At 46.0% G+C, this 15,791-nt stretch overlaps 2 protein-coding genes across 6 annotated transcripts in view; one reads left to right on the top strand and one right to left on the bottom strand.

Annotated features, from left to right (window-relative positions):
- The window catches only part of ABCE1 (ATP binding cassette subfamily E member 1), a 30,017-nt gene extending 28,460 nt beyond the window's left edge, over window positions 1-1,557 (bottom strand). Inside the window, exon 1 of the mRNA XM_083171117.1 lies at window positions 1,361-1,557. The gene's annotated coding sequence lies outside the window, so the exon portion shown is untranslated. The remainder of the gene's footprint in view (window positions 1-1,360) is intronic.
- Window positions 1,558-1,559: 2 nt separating this feature from the next.
- Window positions 1,560-15,791, top strand: part of ANAPC10 (anaphase promoting complex subunit 10) — a 102,779-nt gene continuing 88,547 nt past the window's right edge. For 3 of the 5 annotated variants that reach the window (XM_083171124.1, XM_083171135.1, XM_083171138.1), the window contains exons 1-2: window positions 1,579-1,702; window positions 15,024-15,082. The gene's annotated coding sequence lies outside the window, so the exon portion shown is untranslated. Of the gene's footprint in view, window positions 1,703-1,762; window positions 1,919-15,023; window positions 15,083-15,791 lie in introns of those variants that run through there. The other 2 variants (XM_083171126.1, XM_083171130.1) reach the window with 2 other exon arrangements.

Below are 15,791 nucleotides of genomic sequence, written 5' to 3'. Positions count from 1 at the left end.
GCAAGCTGGGCAACTACTAGTATGTGCCTGCATTGCTCAATCAACAAAAAAAGAGCCCTCACTTCATCTGGTGGCAAAGTTACAAACTAATGTGATAGCTCAATAGCAGTGGTTCTCAATCTCCATCCTCAGGACCACCCAACAGTGCATGTTTTCCAGGTCACCCGGCAGATGCACTCATTATTCACTGACACATTTTAAAAGATCACAGGTGGAGCTAATAATTTCACTTGCAATTCTGTGAGGAGACCTGGAATATGTGCACTGTTGGTGGGTCCTGAGGACAGAGGTTGTGAACCACTGCTCTACAGGAAGTTTAAAGATTCTAATGACAAAACCTAGCTAGATCTTATCCAGAGTCATACTTGCCGCTGCCATTATAGCAATCCCGGGTCTGGCGCATTCACATTAAACCCGGGCTATTCATTATACGGAGTGGGACCTGGGTTTAACCCTTCTTATAACCTGGGTTATAAGCTTTGGTGCTTTCACACTGCAGCCCTACCTGGGTTGTTACATCAGCAACATCCCGGGTCCAAGATGCTGTGTGGTATCACTGGGTGAGCTGACAATGTGCCGTGTATAGAACGTCAAACAACACAGAAACAGGACTCAGCAAGTGTCACACAAAAGCTAAATAGATAAGAAAGCAAGTGCTGCACGATGCAACTATAGCTGGCCTGGCTCTACAGACCTACTGCACACAGTTCTCTACATGTCAGTGTCCCCAGTAACTGCTAACAGTGCATGTTTTACAGATCTCCTCAGTATAACCACTGAATTACTGTAGCACCACCTGTGAATCATTTATGTCAGGTATAAATGACCACACCAGTGCAAACAGGAGATGTGTAACACCTGTACTGTACGGGTCCCTGGAACCGTGCTTGGGAAACACTGCTGTATCCCGGCTTTGTGAATGCCGACATGTCATTTCAGACATGATGCCGACTTTGTGAATGCAGACATGTCGTTTCTCACATCATGTCATGCTGACATGATGTGAGAAATGTACAGCGCAATGAGCCGGGCACAGAACGCACCATATGTCAGGGACACATGGGATTCGCGCACACCACACACACACTGCCAGGCCGCTACCTGCAATTACTGGGACAGCCTGTGCCTGCTCCCCGCACTGCATGTAATAGGACACTGCACTGTTCGGGTATCGCTGTCCAGTAGCTGCCCACGCTGGCCCTAGCCCCGAGTGGGGCGGCAGCAGCCGGCACATGGAGCCCTGTCATCCTCACACATTGCACGGGAACCTAGGAGTCGAGTGACTGACGCACGAGATCATGCTGTGTAGCTGTGGCGGCAGGTAACATGTACAGAAGGCCGGGCCCCGGGGGTGACTCACCGGAAGAGAATCGGTAGACGTGGGTGGTAGGTCCCGGCAGGTGCGGTGTAGGACGGCTTCTTCCTTCCACCTCGTCCTCCGCGGTGACGCTCGCTCTTCTCACGGTGGCAGCGGCGGCAGCGTGCACGACACACGGAGATACACCGGCCAAGATGGCCGCTACTCCTCCCCGCACCCCTGACGTGCAGTAAGACGTACAGCGTCACCCTGGCCAATCAGCCAGCTCAGCAGTCGGGTCGCGTCCGTTACGTCACCAGCAGGCGCCAGGCAAGCAGAGGCCGGCGGTTTGGGTGAGAATCGTTTGAACCGGCTGCTAGTGCTGCGACGGTGGCTGGGGATGAGGTGAGCGGCGGAGGCACAGGAGCCGGGGAGCATCCGGTGTGTCCGTACTCTCTCACGTCCTGTGCTGTTGATCCCTTATCTCAGGGCACGGTGCATGCTGTCTTATTACCCGCCGTGCTGCCTCCGCCAACCTCGGTCTTTTTGCAGCTGCATGTTATACTTACGTTGTGTTGTCTTTCATGAGGAACACAGGTGCACTAGCTGTGAGGTGTACATGTGAGTGTGCCAGGGTTCCAGTTCAGAAATGGGGTCTCCTGGGTGGGGGGGCATGTTCTGTACGTGAGCTGTGTGCCAGTAATACAGACCTGTTACTCTACCTTTTTCATATTTTGCTGGAGTAGCAGCGATGTAGTGAGTGGGGACATGACCCCACTAAAGTTGCCTACACACAGGGTGATGCGATCTAGACCAAAAAGTACATGCACCACAAACTTTTTTGCGCTGTGTGGGCACCTTTACTTCCATTTGTTTTTAAGGTGCAGAAGCATTCTGTTTTTAAAAAGGCATTTATTTTATGACCATTATCAATGGATAAAAAAACAGTATAAACGTGCACTGTAATCATTATGTGTATAAAGGAATTGACTACGTTTTCTTCAATCTGGGTGCATGAGAAGCAGTTGGGACATATATATATATATATATATATCAGTCCTGTATAGAAAGTAGTGTTCATTCTAGCACCTGCCATCTTTGAAAACCCATGAAGTTCCTGTTCCTTGCCTGGGGTGTCCCTGTCTGCTGTGGTGTTTCTAGCACAGGTCTGGTTTGCATTTCAGTGCTGATATACAGACCACACTGTGCTAGAAGCACTACAGCAGACAGCCACACCCCAGGCAGGGAAGAGGAACTGCATGGGTTTTCAAAGATGGCGGGTGCTAGAATGGACACTAGAAAGCTTACCAGGTGTGGCTATTAAATGATAGCATCAATCTCATTATTTAAGTTTAATTATATTAAGTAAATTTTTACTCAGTAGCTCTTATATGTACTCCACTTCTCCACACACTGCTGCATTCTTGTTTTTCATTGGTCAAAGCCATGCTGTAGCTCATGTGTCCCCATCACAACAGCTCCATGGCTTTCTTCTTTACCTTAGTAACTGATGCAAAACTGGTTCCCTTGAGTACAGTTTTGACCAGGGCTGGGCAATTGCAGCCCTCCAGATGTTGAAGAACTACACATCCCAGCATGCCTTGCATCAGTTTCAGCATGGCCACATAGCAAAACTAATGCAAAGCATCCTGGGATGTGTAGTTCCTCAACATCTGGAGGGTCGCAATTGCCCAGCCCTGGTTTTGACTTTAGGGAATAGAAAGAAGTCATACAGTGCTAGGTCTTAAGGTGCATACACACGGACAAAAATCGCTAGCAATATGGTTGCTGAGCGACCATATTGCCAGCGATTGGAGTGTGCACCGGCGATAAATCGCCGGGTGCGCACTCCCGTTTTTAGCCCCTTATGATCGCTGCCTGCAACCAGCTGATTCCCTCTGCGGCTCCCCCGGCAGAGGTTCCCTTTCATCTGCTACCATCTCTGGTCACCAGAGCTAGTCGCTGATGAAAGGGAACCTCTGCCGGGGGAGACGCAGAGGGAATCAGCTGGTCGCAGGAGCAAGCTCCTGGGACCAGCGATCATAAGGGGGCTAAAAACGGGAGCGCGCACCCGGCGATTTATCGCCGGTGTGCACTACAATCGCTGGCAATATGGTTGCTGAGCAACCATATTGCCAGCGATTTTTGCCCATGTATACACAGCTTTACAAGTATGGACTATGTTCTAGCACTGGAATCTGTTTCTCAGCCCAAAACTGCTTCACAGAGAGAGCTGTGTGGGCTGGTGTATTGTCATGATGGAGGATAAAACCATTTTCCCACAATTTTGGCCACTTTCTTCTGATTCTTCATCACAAAGTTTTTAAAACATTTTTGTAGTATATTGACTTACTGTTGCATGTTCTTTTCCAAGGTACCACTTTTTTTTTTGATGTACAGAGCCTTTTTGGGACATTCATAATCAACATCCTCATGACCGTCACAAAATCTTTTGTGCTAATCAAACAAGCACGTATGTGATATAAAGTTTGCTCTGTAAGCCTCCGTTATCGTTTTGGAACATTTTGAGGAGCGTTTTGTTCAGTTAAACGTAAAATATAAAGTAAACAAATTGCTCTACTTTTGAACAAACATTTTTATGATGCACAGGGAAATCACAACTTTTTGAATGCTGTGTGATGGCAACCTATCTGAGAGTGGGGTGAATCTTGCAAAACCATTTTGGGATAGTCCAATGTCAATGTTCCTGTAACATAGAAACATAGAATTTGACGGCAGATAAGAACCACTTGGCCCATCTAGTCTGCCCCTTTTTTAAACATGTTACCTCAAACCATATTTGATCCTTATTTTTTTGTAAGGATATCAATATGCCTATCCCAAGCATGTTTAAATTGTACTACTGCATTTGCGTCTACCACCTCTGATGGTAGGCTATTCCACTTATCTACTACTCTTTCTGTAAAGTAATACTTCCTCACATTTCCCCTGAATCTTCCTCCCTCTAGTTTCAGTGCATGTCCTCGTGTTCTGTTGCTCCTCTTCCTGTGAATAATGTCTCCCACCTGTACCTTGTTAAAACCCTTGATATATTTGAAAGTTTCTATCATGTCCCCCCTTTCCCTTCTCTGCTCTAAAGTATACATATTAAGATCTTTTAGTCTTTCCTTGTACGTTTTGTTATGTAGGCCATGCACCATTTTAGTTGCCCTTCTTTGTACAGTCTCTAATGTATTTATATCTTTCTGAAGATATGGCCTCCAGAACTGAACACAATACTCTAGGTGAGGTTGTATCAATGACCTATACAGTGGCATTATTACTTCTTTCTTTCTACTGCTGATACCTCTCCCTATGCAACCAAGCATCTGACTTGCCTTCTTCATTGCTTTGTTACATTGCCTACCTGCTTTTAAGTCCCCTGAAATAGTGACACCTACATCACTCTCTTCCTCAGTAGTTTCCATTATAGTGCCATTTATACTTTTCTGAGACCCAAGTGCATGATTTTGCATTTTTTGGCATTAAACTGTAGTTGCCATGCTCTTGACCATTCCTCTAATCTACCTAGATCCTCAATCGTTTGTTTTACCCCTCCTGGTGTGTCTACCCTGTTGCATATCTTTGTGTCAACTGCAAAAAGGCACATTTTACCCTCAATTCCATTTGCAATATCACCAATAAAGATATTAAAAAGCACCGGCCCAAGTACAGATCCCTGGGGTACTCCACTTGTAACCTTTCCCTCCTTTGACTGTACTCTGTTTACTACAACTCTCTGTTTTCTGTCCTGCAACCACACTCTTATCCAGGGCTGGGCAACACCGGCCCTCCAGATGTTGATGAACTACACATCCCAGCATGCATTGCATCAGTTTCAGCATGGCCACATAGCAAAACTAATGCAAAGCATCCTGGGATGTGTAGTTCACTAACATCTGGAGGGCCGGTGTTGCCCAGCCCTGCTCTTATCCATTCAACTATCTAATACCCCTTTTACACCAAAAACCCTGGTCGGACCCTGGTCTTTGAACGCTGGAGTTTCCAGGGTCTGACCCTGCTTTATACCCCATTTACACAGCACTTAGACCTGGGTCGGACCTGGGTCTGCACCATTTACACTTAACCTGGGTCTGCACCATTTACACTTAACCTGGGTCAGCCCTGCCTTTCCTTAAAAATGCTTGCTCGTTGCCAAGGGGTATAAAATATATATATATATAAATACTACTTGAATAACAGGGGGTAGATGGGGGAAGCTGTCCCCGGGTGCTGGGAGGAGGGGGGCCCTGCGGCTGCTGGGGGGGGGGGGGTACCTGTCAGCCTGAGGTCGGAGGGGGGTGTCTGCAGCTGCTGAGGGGAGGTGGGGGTACCTGTCAGACTGAGGTCGATGTGCGCCGCCGCAGCTGTCCCCGTGTGCTCCCCCCGCAGCCGCAAAGTTCCTGCGGCGAATGTACAGTCAGTGCCAAGGGTCCCTCCAGCGCATGGGAACTAGTACTAGTTCCCATGCGCTGGAGGGACCGCCGACACTGACTGTCCATTCGCCGCAGGGACCAGCTGCCGGGGGGAGTTACAGCAGCAGCGGCGCACATTATCCCCCAGGCTGACCGGTACCCCCACCTCCCCTCAGCAGCTGCAGACACCCCCCTCCTCCCAGCACCCGGGGACAGCGGCGGCGCTGCACATCGACCTCAGGCTGACAGGTACCCCCCTCCCGTCAGCAGGCGCAGGGACCCCCCCTCCCGCAGCAGCTGGGCACAGCTTTCCCAGTGCTGCACGCTGTGGACCCGCTGCGGGTGCCTGGACCCGCAGCGGGACCATTTACACCAGTATTTACACGGGTCCTATCCGGGTTCTACCCAGGTCAGGACCTGGGTAGAGGACCCGTGTAAATGGACACGGATATACCCTATTTACACCGCTGGTGATCCGGGTCTGACCCGCCACTGGCCCGGATTTTTCGGCGGTGTAAAAGGGGTATTAGAATCCAATACCAAGCTTCAAGTTTATTTAACAGTCTGCGATGTGGGACAGTGTCAAAAGCTTTACTAAAGTCTAGATAATACCCCTTTTACACCAAAACGCCGGGTCGCACCCGGCTTTTTTAGACCCAGGTTCAAGCCGGGTGCGACCTGGCGTTTAGTGCAATTTACACCGGGCAGACAGCCCGGCCCGCACCCCCCCCCCTCCCCTCCCGGTGCTTGGAGATGACAGGATGATGTCATCTCCAAGCGCCAATCACCGCCGGACCGGAACGCTGCTGGGGGCAGCCCAGCACTAAGGTAAGCTGCTGGGCTGCCCCCAGTCACCGCGCGCACCCCTCCGCCGTCGCACAGGAGGTGAATGGATGCCGCACACAGGCATCCGTTCACCTCCCTCCCCCGCCGCCGCTGCTGTCTGCAGGGTATAGCAAACAGCAGCGCCGGCTGTCAGTGTCAGGCTGACAACCCGTCCAACCTGCGGACGCTGCGGTCCGCAGGTTGGACGTTCCCCATTCATGTAAATGGGAGCCGAGTCATCCGACCCGGCGTTCCCATTTACACCGCCCTCTACCCGGGTCCTAGCTGTGTTCTACCCAGGTCAAGACCTGGGTAGAAGTCCCGTGTAAAGGGACACGGCGTTAGGTATTTACACCGCCGAAGATCCGGGTCTGACCCGCCGCTGACCTGGATTTTTTGGCGGTGTAAAAGGGGTATAAGCTACATCTACAGCCCCACCTTGATCTATTATACCCCTTTTACACCAAAATCCCTGGTCGGACCCTGGTCTTTGAACACAAAAGTTTCCAGGGTCGGACCCTGCTTCATACTCCATTTACACAGCACTTCAACCTGGGTCGGACCTGGGTCAGCACCATTTACACTGAACCTGGGTCAGCCCTGCTTTTCCCTATGGATGACATTAAAAATGTCAATTTTAGGACTGATAAACTGCCAGCCAACCTTCCCTCAATGATTTAAATAAAAATTAAAAGACATGAAAAGTTAGCATTGAAAAATGTTGGTTGGTTTATTTAGCAAAATATTTTGTCAAAAAGTTATATTCAATGATGAAGCGCACATACTGTAGCGGTATAAAAGTGCAGCATCACCCATGTGCTCCCCCCAGTCCTCTGCCCCTGCAGCAGCAGTCAGTTGTTCGACCTAAAGATGGTCGACAGTCATTAGGTCGACACCACTAGGTCGACATACTGCAAGGTCCACATGGGACAAGGTCAACAGGTCATTAGGTCGGCATAGGATTTTTCACTGTTTAATGAGCCGACATATACCGACAGGCGGTATTTCATGCCCTAATATCCACTAGGGCAGTGATGGCTAACCTTGACACTCCAGCTGTTATTGAACTACACATCCCAGCATGCCCTGCTATAGTTTTACTATTTGGCCATGCTAAAACTGATGCAGGTCATGCTGGGATGTGTAGTTCAACAACAGCTGGAGTGTCAAGGTTAGCCATCACTGCACTGGGGCATTGTGGGAGAATAAAATAGTGTTCAGAGTGCATGGACACCTAAAACTGTGTCCATGTCGACTATGTCGACATTCGGGTAAAAAAAAAAGTGAAAAACCCCATGTTGACCTTTTGACTGTCGACCTAGACCATGTCGACCTAATGCTTGTGTCGACCTGATGACCTGTCGATCTTATCCTATGTCGACCTAGACACCTGTCGACCTTATGACTGTCGACAATCTTTAGGTCGACCATACAATCCATACCCCTCCCCCCAGCCCCCCCAAAACAAACATAAATGATTTCTGTAGGTAGGGTATATATCCCTTAAAAAAATGTCACTGGAGTGGGAGGCACATCATGCACCCTCCTCCTTTAAGCTCTTGGTCCCACTACTGCCTGACAGCGCTGCATCATAGTGCCAGATAGGGTTGTGGCAGGTCCACCTGTGGAGTGCCAGGTAGCAGCCTGTGTGCACTGTCCGCACTGGGTGCTATCTTCTGCTGCTGCAATGCACTGTGGAACGCATGGTACTGACTTACGGAAAGGCGTCCCATGCTTCTGGTATCCTTTCAGCACTACCGAGATGTCCCGACCTGGGTTGGGACCATTTACACCGCTCACGACCCAGGTCCGACCAGTGTTCAACCCTGGTCAGGACCTGGGTAGGAGACCAGTGTCAATGGACCTGGGTTGGTCCCATTTACACCAACACTGACCTGGGTCCGACCTGGGTTTTTCGTTGGTGTAAAAGGGGTATTACTTTAGTCACCCAGTCAAAAAAATCAATAAGATTTGTTTTACATGATCTTCCCCCAGTAAACCCATGCTGTTTTGGATCCTGTAATACCCCTTTTACACCAAAAACCCTGGTCTTTGAACGCTGGAGTATCCAGGGTCTGACCCTGCTTTATACCCCATTTACACAGCACTTTGACCTGGGTCTGCACCATTTACACTCAACCTGGGTCAGCCCTGCCTTAAATAAAATATATATATATATATATATATATATATATATATATATATTATAATAATAATAATATATATATATATATATATTATAATAATAATAATAGCAGCGATCCCGGCACTCTGTATCCAATAATAGCAAACTTTCTTGGCGGTGCCTTCCCCTGGACGGTTGTCCCAATATACCTGGTGTAACAGGCGGCACTCGCTGGCAATAAATGACTGAGACCACTCAGTGGTTCGTTATGAACGTTTTCGGTTTACTCAACCTTCATCAGATATGTGCAATACAAGTACAATCACCAAATAAATAACATACTCTCACCCCATTCTCGTGCTGGTGCTGGCCGTGCCTCCTCCCTCCTCCTCCGCTCACTTCCGGTACAGAGTGCAGGGGGGAATAGGCTCCGGCACAAAACTAGGTTGCCATGGAAACCTGTAAACAATTCCTGTATTACTATCACTGTCAGTAGCGGTAACTAATCTATTATGTAACCACTGGTGAGATTAGGCAATCATGAGTCCAACAATAATGTCCATAATCATGTGTGTAACGGGTGTTCACCGATCTGGTATCCGTCAGAGAAAACAGTTCAGCGGTAGTTGTTCATTAAGTCCCGCCGGCGCTACTGTGTTTAATTTATGTATCCAATATGACTCTTTTCTCAAAAGTTTGAGGTTTCTATCCCCTCCTCTTCTATCAGCTGGAACTTGGTCAATCATCAGATATCTCAGGCTCGATAAGTTATGTTTATATTGCAAAAAATGTTTCGCTACCGGCTGGTCGGCACCTTTGCCTTCCAGTGCAGTCTTTATTGAGCTCCGATGTTGCGTCATTCTTACTTTGAAGCTACATGTAGTATTTGCTGCACGGGCAGATGATACAATAGATGACGTGTGAGCTGTTGCAACTGAGTTTATGCTGAATGGGTATTTTGTATCCATCATGTGGATGTGTTATATAGTCCTTTGTTAACAGGTAAGTACATGTGATACATCCTGTACATTTGTAGTTTCCCGATTTTCGCCTGAGGAAATGTGACTCTTCTTTTTTATCCAAGTCTGATATATCAGTTTTGACGATGTGTTCTCTGATATTTTTTCCTCGCGTATAGCAAGGTAGGAGGCGTCTGTTTTTGAACCCTTTGAGGTCTGGATCGCTCTGAATTATTGGCCAGATTTGTTTGGCCAATTTTGTGATTCTTTTCGTTTCTGTGGAATAATTATTTACCCAGATGATCTTTTCTTTCTCAGGATTTTTTGCTGTTTGATTAGTGGATAGTATAGTTGTTGGTTCATGTTGATTCATCGCCTTATTTTTAGCTTCTTGTATCAATTTGTTATTGTATCCTCTTTGTAGGAATCTTGTCGCCATTTTATTCATTTCTACCTGTTTCTGTTGTGGGTCACTGCAAATGCGTTGGACTCTGAGGAATTGGGAATATGGAAGTCCTTTGAGGAGTGCTTCTGGATGGTGACTCAATGCTAATAGTAAATTATTACTATCGGTAGGCTTAGAATAAATGGACGTTACAATTTTCTGATCACTGACTGTTAGCTTCACATCCAAGTAATGAATTTCCTGCGCATGGATGACTGATGTGAATTTGATATGTTCATCTAATTCATTAATTTCTCCCATAAATATTTCGAACTCTTCCTTAGTTCCCAGCCATACAATAAAGACATCATCTATAAATCTAGTATACATGAGAATCTTGGGTGTATACTGTTCATTTTTGAAGAAGAGTCGATTTTCCACTTGGAACATAAAAGTGTTCGCATACGACGGAGCGACACACGCCCCCATCGCACAGCCCTGTACTTGAAGGAACAGTTCTTTGTTGAATAAGAAGAAATTTCTTTCCAAGACTAGATGTAATAGCTGGAGGAAAAAATCAATATGTGGACCTTGGTATACAGGGTTATTTGTCAGTAATTCACGTACAGATTGCAAGCCTCTCTCGTGAGGTATGCTAGTATAGAGGCTGGTTACATCAGCCGTACATAGCCAGCTATCTCTCGGTAGTTCTCCCAATTCTTTTATTTTCTGTAGAAACATATTCGTATCTTTTAAGTATGTCCTCTGTTTTTGGACTACTGGCTGCAAGTAGTAGTCAAGGTACCGGGCTACATTGTAGTATAGGGACTCTTTGGCAGACAATCGGGCGTCCCGGGGGATTGTTCTTGTCCTTATGTAGTTTCGGTACTGTATAGAAAACTGGAATTTTAGAATTAGTGGTTAATAATGCCTTTTTAGTGTCTTCTTTAATGTATCCATTATTAAGTGCTGTTTGTAAGATGTTTTCCAGTTCTTTATAATAAGTGGGAGTGGGGTCCTGTTCCAATTTAACATATACTTGCGAGTCATTCAGTTGTCTGTAGGCTTCTTTTTTATACTGTTCGATATCCTGTATAACCAGCGCTCCTCCTTTGTCCGCTGGACGGACTACTATGTCTTCATAATTGGACAAGTCTCTGAGGGCTTTGTGTTCTTCTTTTGTTATATTATGCTGTACTTCAAAATGTTGCTTCTTATTGATCTCCTCTTTTATCGTTCTAGTGAACGTTTTTATGGCTGGGTTATTGGACATTGGGTCAAATTTCGATTTTACTTTTATTGGGCAGGTATTTTCTTTTTGTTTGGAATTGTCAGCTTTATCAAAGAATTCTTTCAGTCTTAATTGTCGGTTAAGTCTGGTGAGGTCCACCCGGTTGCGTAATTGGTTTGGCTTGTTTGTAGGGACAAAACTTAATCCTCTATTAAGTACTGATAGTTCTGTTGGTGTGATCTTTCTGGTAGAGAGATTGTAAACTATCTGGCTTTTTTTGCCTTCCTGTCTCTGTATTCTCTCACACTGCCTCCCGCGCCTTGTTCTTGTGGGTTTGTGCCCCCTCGTGGATTTCTGGTACGTGCCCCTAAAGGGTGGGCATGAGAAGTGGTGGCTTGTTCTCTTGTGGCACTGTCTGTTTCACTGTTAGCGCTGGAGGTGTCTGTGTCAAATCTATTTATGAGCGGACGTCTGGTGTTTCTTCTGTTCGGTCTCCCTCTCCCTGGTTGAAAGCCTGTCCAATTGTACACCCGGTTTTCTTCGTAGTCCTTGTTAACGGCTGCAAATTTTTTCTTCTTAAATGTGATCAGATCATTTTTATACTTCTCCACTTCATTAGTAAGTTTGTCCATCCAGTCGCATGCTTTATCATTCAGGAGTATGGGTACAGTGATGCTCTCATTATTGGCAATTCTCTCTTTCAATACATTCATCTCTCTTGTTGCTTCCTCAATTACAAGGAGTAATAAATCAAATGATGCCTTATTGAGCACTGCCGCCCATTTTCTACAAAAGTCTGGGTTATTACGACCTATAGTTGGTTGGTTTTTTATCCTAAATCCTCTGGGGATTTTTCTTTCCCGGTAGTAGTCTGAAAGACAGACCCCATGCAAGTAAAAGTCCGTCTCTTTGTTTTTTAATCTTAGTAGTTGTAGGTATTTTGTTTCATTTGTCTCTTGTGGTTCGGTGGTAGATAGTTTATCCTTGGACAGTATCCGCGTTGCATCCACATCTGATAGAGATAGAATTTCTCCAATAAGTTGCGTGGCACTACGGTATCCTGATATGTCCTCTGGGACAGGTTCCATGGTGTCTTCTGTGTAGACAGTGCTGACACCCGTGTCGATACAATACAATTAAAATGATATCTCTTTCTGAAATGTAGTAGGTGCCTTGGGAAAGATTAGGGGCATGAATGTCCCCAGTCCATATACCCAGTCTATATATATATATATATATATATATATATATATATATATATATATATATATATATATATATATATATATAATGACTACCAGGCAATAAAAATTGTCCTACGTTCACCAGCATCTCTAGTCCCTGAGTGCCCTTCTTCCACTGACTCTATCTACACGGGCTGTGAGGCCCCTAGGGTGGCACCAGGGCAAGTTACCTTCCTGGACTCATTCTAAGTCCTGGGTGCCGGACCCTCCTTTGGAGGGGGTAGATGGTTAATGCTGTGAGGAGTGGGGTCCCTGCCTCTGCTGAGGGGAGGGGGGTACCTGTCAGCCTGCGGTCAAAGCTTAGCGGAGGGGATGATGTGCGCCGCTGCTGTACCTCTCCCCGCAGCCGCGAAGTTCCTGCGGCGAATGTACAGTCAGTGGCGGGGGTCCCTCTGGCGCATGGGAACTAGTACTAGTTCCCATGCGCTGGAGGGACCGCCGACACTGACTGTCCATTCGCCGCAGGGACCGGCTGCCGGGGGGTGGTACAGCAGCGACGCACATCATCCCCTCCGTTGAGCTCCTACCTCAGGCTGACAAGTACCCACCCTCCCCTCAGCAGCCGCAGGGACCCCCCTCCTCCCGCAGCAGCTGGGCACACCTTCCCCAGCGTCCATTTACACCGCCATTTACACGGGTCCTGTCCGGGTTCTACCTAGGTCAGGACCTGGGTAGAGGACCGGTGTAAATGGACATGGATATACCTCATTTACACCGCCGATGATCCGCAGCTTACCTGGATTTTTCGGCGGTGTGAAAGGGGTATAAATTGCTGGTTTTGAGATATTCTACAACTCTTTGTTTTAAGAGTGTTTCCATCAATTTCCCTACTACTGATGTAAGGCTCACTGGTCGATAGTTGCTTACCTCTTCCTTGCTTCCACTTTTGTGCAGTGGGACTACATTCGCTGTTTTCCAGTCCTCTGGGATTACTCCAATAGCTAGTGACTGGTTGAATAATTCTGTCATTGGTTTTACCAGCTCCCCTTTAAGCTCTTTTAGTATCCTTGGATCCTGTACTCCCCTTTAACTCCTGATGTATGGTTCAGTCTCATTATTTATAAATTGAATGCAAACTAAATGGGATATTGTCAATATTCTTGCAATAGTGAGGCCTTTACTTTAGATCAAATATGTACAGTTAAAATGGAAGATGCATTAAATTGACAAAATATTGTTTACAATTTAAATCTCTTTAAAATAGCAAAATATAATGCAAACAACAAGCATATTGCCTTATGCTGTTTATATACCACAAGTTTGATTCTTACTTATGAGCTTTTAGAAGGGGAAAGGGGGAGAGAGGGAGTTTCGGTTCCGCACACACATCAGGTATACCCTTAGTCTGATATAGATGTAGGGTTTCTATTTGAAAGAGAGGCCACCGTTTTGTTAGGGTTGTGTGGCGGGGGTGCTATCCAGGCAATTGGTATAGGACTATTTGGAGAGAAAGAAAAGGGTTTGCTCGAGGGATGCACACCTTAAAGGGGATGATTTATTTTTCTTTTCTAAAATTGATTTATTTATAAAATATGTTGAGGGGACTTAGTTATCTGCGTTCTTCATTATCATATGGAACCGCAGGTCTAGGTCCGCTCCGCTTTTGTGAAATAATAAAAGGTTAAAAAGAGACCTACATATCACACATACATATAGGGCAGGGCTGGGCAACACCGGCCCTCCAGATGTTAATGAACTACACATCCCAGGATGCTTTGCGTTAGTTTTGCTATGTGGCCATGCTGAAAATGATGCAATGCATGCTGGGATGTGTAGTTCATCAACATCTGGAGGGCCGTTGTTGCCCAGCCCTGATATAGGGTGAAGTGCTTGTGCACTTAGGTAGTATTAAAGTGTGTTTGTAAAGATTAAAAGTGTTCACTGGACGTGTTACTTGTTCCTAACTTTTGCTGTATTAAGACTGTAATGGATTCTCGTTGGTAGGAGCGGGAGGCTGTGTCAATGTTGGATTTTAGCAGCTCTTCCTCCTTACTCCAAGAGATGGTATTTGGGTAGGAGGCTGCTTGATTTTAATCAGACACAGTATTAGCTTTTTTAGATGTTAATTAATCTGGTACTTGTTTCCTAGCACGGCCACAAAGATCATGATCGTGGGCATCGTGAGGAAAAATCGGGGGCATCGCGGCCATCGCATGCACTAAAAAATCGGGTGCGATGGCCGCGACGCGATTTCCCCATAGGGAACAATGTTAAATGCCTCAATTTAGCCGCGATGCCCCCGATTTCCCATAGGAAACAATGTTAAATGGGTCAATTTACCCAAATCATCATAGGGAACAATGGTAAATGGCCCAGAAACCCCCCAAAACACCCCTGAACAGTGAAATGTCCCCCCAAAAGTATTTTACGCCACCCCACGATCAACGTGAACCCGAAGCGTGGCGAGCGCAGCGAGCCCGCGAGGGGCGGCGGTACGCGTATTTTTTTGTGTGAATTTTGTGTTTGTTCAACATGTTAAATTTGATGTCTGGAGACTTCCAATGACTTCTGTTCATTATGTGCTTCTAAATTTCTTCTCTAGGTTGTCTACTTTGGATTTTATCTCTCCTCTATTAGACCATCTGAAAGAACATTAGCCAGGTTTGTGTTTGTTTCAAATATTATTTTCTTCTTATTGCTGTGTTTTAATTACAGAACATGTTATGTTGGAATACATTTTATAAAATCTTAACAACGGTTATGTATTGCATTTAGTTTATACAGAACTTCCATAGACTAGTCTGTTATCACTCCCTGTATAGTCCGCACTTCAACACACCGTTAGAAATACCATCTCCACTTTATATTTGCCTGTCACCACACACTGGTCTGCGAGTTAGTATTACAGACCTAATCAATTCCACCCAAATTTACACAATGTTTCAATATATGTAGCAATTTGCAATAAATTTGATTTGCACAATGGGAGCAATTTATTTGTTTTTATTACGGTGTGCGCCCGCATTGAGCAATTCAATTGTTGCTCTATAAGGCCTTGAATGCCCCAGACACCCACATTTCTTCTTGTGGCCGTCTGAAATGGTGAGCAGAATTGTATGAAAAGTCTGTGTTGAGCAGAGGTGTATTTTCCACAAAGCAACGTAGGTGCCTGCCTTAGGCCCAGCAGGTCCCAAGGTTCCTCATATAGATATTTTGGCCATCCAAAATGTTCCCAGAGGAGTATTGCACGACTACCACAGGACGTCATTAAATCATATGGACCTGACCACACTTCCAAAGTCCCTTTGATAGAATAATTAATATTTGGACACACAAAATGGTTTCATCCACTGTATGTGGGCATTCAATT

The sequence above is a fragment of the Crinia signifera genome, chromosome 1 (assembly GCF_055691185.1).
Source record: "Crinia signifera chromosome 1, ASM5569118v1, whole genome shotgun sequence".
Classification (NCBI taxonomy): domain Eukaryota; kingdom Metazoa; phylum Chordata; class Amphibia; order Anura; family Myobatrachidae; genus Crinia; species Crinia signifera.
The sequence above is the reverse complement of the archived record's forward strand: the minus strand, read 5'-3'. Positions and strand labels throughout refer to the sequence as shown.